Consider the following 8036-nt stretch of genomic DNA (forward strand, 5'->3'; position numbering starts at 1 on the left):
TGAGGCTTTCGAAGCAGACAGTCCTAACCTTTAGAATTAGGCTCATAGTCCTAATTTTCGAAAAATTGAAACTCGGATACAATATGCAACAGAAAAATGAGAAAGTGCACAAATATGTGTTTTAGGGACAGAATTTAAAGATTATTTTAAAAGATAAATGATTTATTTTTTATTTTTGAGAACATTCTGTTGAATCTCTGCATCAGTCACTAGTTGCGCTGCGCTATTTTCCCTCTGGTAGTAGGCATACTGAAAACGATAGAAGATTTCGCAGGTGTCCGAAACTGGGGCCTGATTTATATAATATTACCTAATTTTACTAGAATGGTAAAAATAATTTTGTTTGACTGAATTCTGTTTCATAAATATTCTAGACAACACATAAATTACTCACACTAGTATTATTAGTTCATTACTCACTTAATTCTGTGTGGAGTTACGTCGCGGATGGTCAAGCAAGGTTCAGTTTGGCTGCATTGTGTTTGGGAGTATAACGTTGGTAGCCAGCGTTAAGAAACTATTTGAGGTTAAGTCTGACAAGCATGCTGAAGTACGCGGTATTGGTCCTCTTTAGGTTTTCTTTATGATACTCTCTCTGATATCGAAGAACAAAGATGTTTCTTAATGAAGATTCTCCACGAGCGTCGGCTACTTTAAATCAGTGATATAATTAAACAGTTGCGATGTTCTTTTCTTTCCTAGCAGTAATACTAATCGTATTCCACTACGGTTTAACTCAATGATGGGCATTCCTGCGGCATTGCCGCAGTGATGTCAGACCTCCGCAAAGCATCAAACTTACCCCCTACCTTCCCCTTCCCCCACTCCATGAAAATACTGCGCGTGTATGTGACGGATTATACTGGATTGCTGTACTTAGGAGCTTCATTAGTGATACAACTTCTTTCGCAGAATCATATGAATCGAGAGGATATCACACTTACAAGAAAGGCGGTTCTTTTATTTCTCATGTTTAGGATTAGTTACAAATATTCAGGGCGCGAACTTAAATATGTACATTCTTAAAATAAATCACCTGTTATACGAGTTCAAAGTACACAGATTCAGTGACTTTCAAAGGATGGAGAAAGATTTCAATATTTTTGTCACTTCTTTTCAAGTTTAAATTCAAAATGTTATCCCAGAATTGCAGTTAAAGATACTGGATTTGCAGAATGATGGCTTCTTGAAAGCAGAATGTGGAGGTCTACTGGGGGCTAAAATTTTTTAAAAGATGTCCAGTACTACATATTCACTGCTTAGACAGTTTGATTCAAAAATAATGAGTGCCGTCATTTCCCATAAATATGGTCCTGGAACATAGCTATTGTCCACAATACAACTATTCAAATTCTGTACTCCATAACGTAGTACCTCGTTTATCTATATTTTTGCTGTACTGTAGTTTTAATTCAAGTCACTGCAGCTATCTACGAACGGACTATGTTACTTCTACAATGATTTTTGAATGGTTGTATCGTGGACCATAGTTGTGTTCCAGGACCATAGTTATGGGAAATGGCGGTACGTATTCATCAATCTACCAATGCGAATAGCTGTTTTATAAAATAAAATTAGTAAAGTCCAGCCACAGATTCCGCTTAAGCGATGCTCATCTCTTTGCGCAACTGAAAATAGCATGCACAGATATAAATCCCAATTTCGAAGAAATTGCTTGGAAAAATGATTAATTAAATATCACGTGAATGTACTATTCTAATAATGGTAGGTAGGAGTGTAGTGACGCAACTGTCTGTAAATCCGTCACTGCACTGTAGAGTGCAACTCCTCCCACAGTATGTAGTTGCCATTTAAATCCCGTCTTGTGGGTTGCGTTCATTTTGCCCACCACTGGTTTAAATTAACCGAGATTCTGTAATACAGCACGTTGAATTAAACTCACGGTTAGCTTTAACTTAAGTTTAACATAATCTTTAGATTAACCGTATTTATAAAACCGGGCCTTACGGTATTAACGCCCACGCCTAATCTATGGCTTTCGACGCTCTTTAAAATCCATTGCCTCGGCTCTGCCGGTTTTGAATTGGCGAACAGCGGATTGGACGGCTAGCTTGGTAAACACTAGTCCATAGTGGATGATTGTGAGGAGAGGGAGAGATTGTTGGACAAATGGGACGAAGACATGAAATACTGCCATAGGTACAGACAAATGCGGGGGTGTGGGCAAAAACAGACAGTGTGATAAATAAGATGCTTTGTTGGAATAGATTGTTGAACAAATACCCGAGCTGTCTAATATGTTTTCATTGTGACTAACGTACTGTACGTATAAGCTTGGGAACGACATAGGATACTTTATGCGTACTGTCATCCTCTGAGGAGTTTAGTACTGAGAGGAATGCAGTTCAGACTAGTGTAGCGCGGTACTGTAGTGGGAGGGGACAGTGACAGCGACAGTCTGGAAGGAAGTACAATCATACTGAAAACATTCGCCCAATTTACGAGAGCAGTATGGTTATAAGTTTTCTAACGTATTTTTGGCGAGATAGAGATACAACCATTCGTACTTACGTGTTCAGATAAGGAAAGTATTGTAGAACATTTTATTTATTATTTATTTATTTATTATTTATTTATTATTTATTTTGGTAAAGTTTAGGCCATCACACCACCAGAAATACAAATACAATAAAATAAATAAAAAGTAAAATCATAATACAACTACAATAATATAAATGAAAAGAAGAATCATACTATAAAATTTTTTGTGATTAGCAGAATTGAATTAAATTTGTAAAGTAATCAATTTAAATATACTGTACTGCTGAACTCACTTGAGAAGTATAACTACTTGATTTTGTATTTTAAGACATCACCAACAAATGATTTTCACATGACATTATAGGAATCTGTTTTTTACGATACCAATCACAAGTATTCTAAAATTCCAATAGAATAAAACCAAAAATTTTCCACAGCACGTTTCCTTAAAAATGACTTATAACGGTGAAATATTTAATGAGTAATTCATATAATATTAACATAGCTAACATCAGGGAGAAGACCGAAGACTGCATATTTTTGAGCGATTAATACTTCCCACTCCGCTCGGCTCGGGTTGGCTGTAGCAACAAAAGAATCTACCTGCAACACCCCCGCACAGATGGAAAGAATACCACAGGTCCCAGCGCTAAAGTCGTCGGAGGAAGACAGTAGTAGACCTATACCGACTATTATACGTACATATTAACCCATCTAAAAATAGAATTTTTATTCGTTCCTCGATCTCTTGTGTTGGTCAGTTGCCTTGCTATTTTATGTCCATAGTTATAAACATTTTTTTTTTCGTATTCAATGGCTTTGTTGTTTTACAGCCTGGAATGAATGTTTGTAGTTGTTTAATGATATCAAAACTAGCGGTATATTTAACGTAGTCTTGTTTCGTTCCAAACACATATACATACACACTGACGCATGCAATTTAGAACTAATGCATTCTGCATTTCTGCATTATATGAAATGGTGTATACACACACGCTGCAAAATACCCAGTTAATGACCGAACCAATGTTATACTTTACATTTCAACCGTTTGTTTCAGTTATTCCATAGCTCAGGGCTTATCTTGTTTTCGTTTCAGGTCCAGTTCCACCCAACCCTTCCCTCTCTTACGCCATAATAAACGCCTGCAATAATAATAAAAAGAATTGCTGTAAGTTGTGGTGCAGAGAGAGAGAGAGAGAGAGAGAGAGAGAGAGATTTAGTTCTCCTAACCACGTATAGATGGAGTTGCTGTGAGTAGAATTGGAAACGATAGCAGGACTTTAATATGAAGATGTTAACGGTCACAACTGACTGGTCAAACAACGCCCATAGTCCACCCACAGCGTAAAAATTGACTCCTTTCCCTCCATTTGCTTCTTACTGATAGTGTTTTGTTTTTTGGTCGCGTAGTTGCAATAAATGCGTTTCACATATTAAGTTGTCCGTTTGTGTTGGGCCTATCTGTCTGAAATATACAGTGTTTCATCGTAGAGGGTTTTTCTAGGAATTTATGTTTTCAAAGAAAATGTTTCCCGTCTTTCGTCATCTTTCTTTCCATTTTTACCAATAGCATCCCTGTATTGCATACCAAATAATGTAGAAATTAATCTTCATAAGGAGCTGATTTCTATGTAATTAAATATTGTTTTTGCGTGTGATAAAACACAATTAACAAAGTTAAAAATTCCGAACATGAAGTTTCAAGTTTAAAACCCGAATTTTATTTCACATAAAAACATATTTTCACAAAACAATTATGTAAATATTTATTTTCAGGAAATCTACTGTAAACACAAAAATCTTGGAGCTTTTTTACATAATAATTTTTTACAAGAATTTTTTAACATTTTAAAACTAAATCAAATATGTCACTCAGAAGTACGTTCTCTTTTTAAGAATTCTTGGTTGCTTCTTGTTTCTAAGCCCTGTGTGGTGTATCCGTGATCCATTTTTGTAATAGTATTGCCTCAAGTTCTGAGAATTGCTAGGCAGCAAATCAGTGTTATTATTAGAGAATAAATTAACATGGACAAGGAAGAGAGGTTTTGCAACACATGATTAGGAATGTTTATTGTTGCTGAAGATGATTTCATTCCACGCTTTGTTTGTGAAACACAACAGTTAAGAGCTCGGGTATGAACATTATTTAATTTAAACAAATCTCTCGCCTCTCGCTCATGTCCATCAAGTAAGGCAATACGTCTTGTTGTGATTCCCTGTTATCGGACTTCGTCAATCGATATCCTTCAAGATATACTGAAAGATGGTTGTTTAAAAAAGATTTGGCTTTCCTGCAAATTTAAGCTTTTTGTGTGACAACCATAAGAAAAACTCGAAACATCCAAAAACCTGTTGTCTGAAACAGGGAGGTGCGTGCCGTGAAAATTAAACTAGACTCGCTACCAGGTTCAGAAGTACAAGTACTAAGGGACAAATTCCAGAATGTGTTTGGGAAAAGCAGTGGATATAAAAAAATGTGTAAAGTTGCTCAAGTATTGGAGGGTGTGTCTGTAGGTGAAATTGACGGTGTTTGTTTGTGATATTCCTCTCTTTAAATATACACGTCTGACGTCCTGTGATGTGGAAATATCGTTTTCACAGTATAAGTCGTTGTTCAGAGATAATCGGCATGCACTTGTGATGGAGAATTTGGAGATGACCTTTGTTGTTCACTGCAATTCTCTGCCAATTACTAGCACTCAAGTGTGGTTGGTGAGTACCTAGTAACATTTTTTTTTCCAAGCTAAGTAAGGTATTTTTGTCATATTAAAAAAAATATTTTTTTTATTTGTAGCAAATATTTTCGTACTTTTTAGCGAATAAAAATAAATATATTTACATTTTTTAACACATAAAAATCCGCTCCTTATTCATAAGTTCCTTTTCCTTCATTTTCTTCTTCGTCATTTTCTCTTGTACAAGAATTGGTACACTTTTCATCGACGGTCTTCTGAGAATTTACAAAAAACTCACATTCAGACGTAGATGGACTGTGGTAATACGGTTAGCAAGGCGCAAGACTACACCTACTATCCCTACTGCATCATAAACGTGTTTAAAATAGTCATATCCTGCGGTTTGGTCTTGAGGTTAGCAAGAGTGGTCTGTACACTGATATTGTTTAAGGACGTGAGTTCGGACTCTGATTGGTCTGATTTTATGGTTAATTTTCTTCTTCTTGTTTACTTCAACTGTAAGGCGAATGTTAGATAATTTCATTGCGAATTTTCGGGCTCATCTCGTTCAAAATATTATCTCGTTATTACAATCTTAAAATGGGTTTATTATACTAAAGTAAATTCGTTTTCCTTCACCACAAGATCTCTGTTATGAACTGTAGGCCTACTTGTTAAAAGTCGGTAAAGAGAACGACAGGATAATAGGTCTAATGGAAAATGCCCAAACGAAATTACTAATATACAGGGTGATTACGGAGGAAAAGTGAGTATTTTAAGGCGTTATAGTATGGACTATTTTTATAAAAAATGTTCGTATAGTCATGTGTTAAATTTTCAATGGCTGTGGAGATACAAGTCTTACAAATAGAATACTGTATTACAAATAACATGCCTTATAAATAGTATGAAGGAATGACGAACAACTAGGTACAAAGAGAAACACCCCAAAATTTTGGGTAGCTGCCCTTTCTTAAAGGGTAATCATTAAAAGGTTCAGCCTACTAATCATTCAATAAAAAAAAATAAATTTCTTAATTAAAGATTTTTTTCTGAATGTAATTTCTATCATTATTTATTTAATCGAGGTGGCTATAAATTAAAAGAGCAGTTACATCTAACGGGGCAATTTTTATTATTCATTTATATGACTGTACAAATGATAATTTACTATATGCAATGAATCTCTAAAAAAAATTAATGCTATTTCTTCCAAAGATGAAATACTGGTATTTAAATCTAAACGCAAGAATGTAGTAATACAAAATTTCATAGTAATAATAATAATAATAATAATAATAATAATAATCATCCGTGTCGCTACAGCCTATGAAGGGCCAAGACCGACCAGCCGGCTGCTACCAAGAATGGAGGTATCGTGTGGTTAGAACGATGAGCCCCCTCAGCCATTATAGCTGGTTTGCGTAACCGGATTTCGCTACCTATCGTAGCTGCCCAAGTGCATCACGATGCTTGGTGGGCACCGGTCCCATACACTGGTCGATATTTCATGAGAAAATTTCTTCCCCTATGAGGACTCGAACCAGCGCACATTCCATAACGCGAATCCTAGGCAATAAAATTTCATAGCATATATTAATTTTGATTTCTTTTGTTTTCAGGTAAGAATCGCCAAGTTTGCAGCCATTTCTAGAAACAGAGAAAAGGTCCAGGATAATTAGAGTAAGTAAATAAACACAAATAAAAGGAATAACTTAATTCAAATTCCGTTACTAATTCAGAGAACCCTAAAAGGCTTGTTACATTTTTTCTGTCTTACGTAACATAGAGAAAACGTGACTGGAGTACTTATTATATTACCTTTTCCGAGAACACCTCTTTACTTATTCCCTATAATATTTTAGTCTGCCGTAACCGCTGTAGTATTCTCTAAATTGTGTCCTAATTTGTTCTCCAAATATCTCCGTTCTTCAGAGACGATGTGCTGCAGAAACATCTGTACAATAACATTATATTCCGTGATGATAAAAAGGTGGTGTGTAATTTTTTCTGATTGATTATCGTTTACAGCTTTATGTTCCAGAATAAAATTTCAGGATACTTTTTTTTTTCAAATTCACATGGATGCGTTTTGTACTGCTAGCATGTGGAAAAAACAATGTCCTGAAGTACGATCTCAGATTACGCAACACCTAGCTGGCAAAAAACACATCGCTGCAGTTTCACGCGTGACGAAGAAACTTCTAATTTGTGATCCAGTTTCTAGTTATTACAAAGAATTTCTAACTTTTCACTTTATTATAAGTGCAGATTTATGTAGGGTGTTTGTACTAGCCGAAACGTTTCTTTTTAAGTAAAAATATTTCTTAAGAATCACCTTTGAGAAAAAATTATCTTCCGAAGTGTTGCGAAGAAACTCTGGTCTATTTATATGTAGTTTATGTCTTTAAATACAGATGGTGCAAGCAAAGAAAAAACTATGTTAGCATAGCAAAGCTGAATTCATACAAACAAACAACGAAGAGCACTAAACATCTTAGACTTTTACAGTTACAACAGTTGCTCAAATGCCCACCATGGGCGTCGATACACTTCTGAGTACGTTGAACTACTGTTCTAGCAACATTTGCGAAAGGTCCTCAGCGATTGTAGCACATGCCGTTTCAATTTCTTCCCGAAGTGCTGCCAGTGTATCTGGTTTTCTACGGTATACAACATTCTTAACAGTCCCCTATACGTAAAAGTCCAACGGAGTTAGATCCGGAGAAAGCGGTGGAAACTCAATTGGACCTGTTCGTCCTATCCAGTGCCCTGGAAGATTGTCATCGAAGTACGCACGTACATCTCGGTGGTAATGTAGTGGTGGACCATCCTGTTGGAAGTAAAATTCGTCAT

General features: G+C 35.8%; 1 long non-coding RNA gene across 1 annotated transcript in view; it reads left to right on the forward strand.

Annotated features, from left to right (window-relative positions):
• Positions 1–6869, forward strand: part of LOC138702226 (uncharacterized) — a 231417-nt gene extending 224548 nt beyond the window's left edge. The window contains exon 3 of the long non-coding RNA XR_011332818.1: positions 6803–6869. This is a non-coding gene — a long non-coding RNA (uncharacterized lncRNA). The remainder of the gene's footprint in view (positions 1–6802) is intronic.
• Positions 6870–8036: the final 1167 nt, after the last annotated feature.

The sequence above is a fragment of the Periplaneta americana genome, chromosome 6 (genome assembly GCF_040183065.1).
Source record: "Periplaneta americana isolate PAMFEO1 chromosome 6, P.americana_PAMFEO1_priV1, whole genome shotgun sequence".
NCBI classification, from domain to species: domain Eukaryota; kingdom Metazoa; phylum Arthropoda; class Insecta; order Blattodea; family Blattidae; genus Periplaneta; species Periplaneta americana.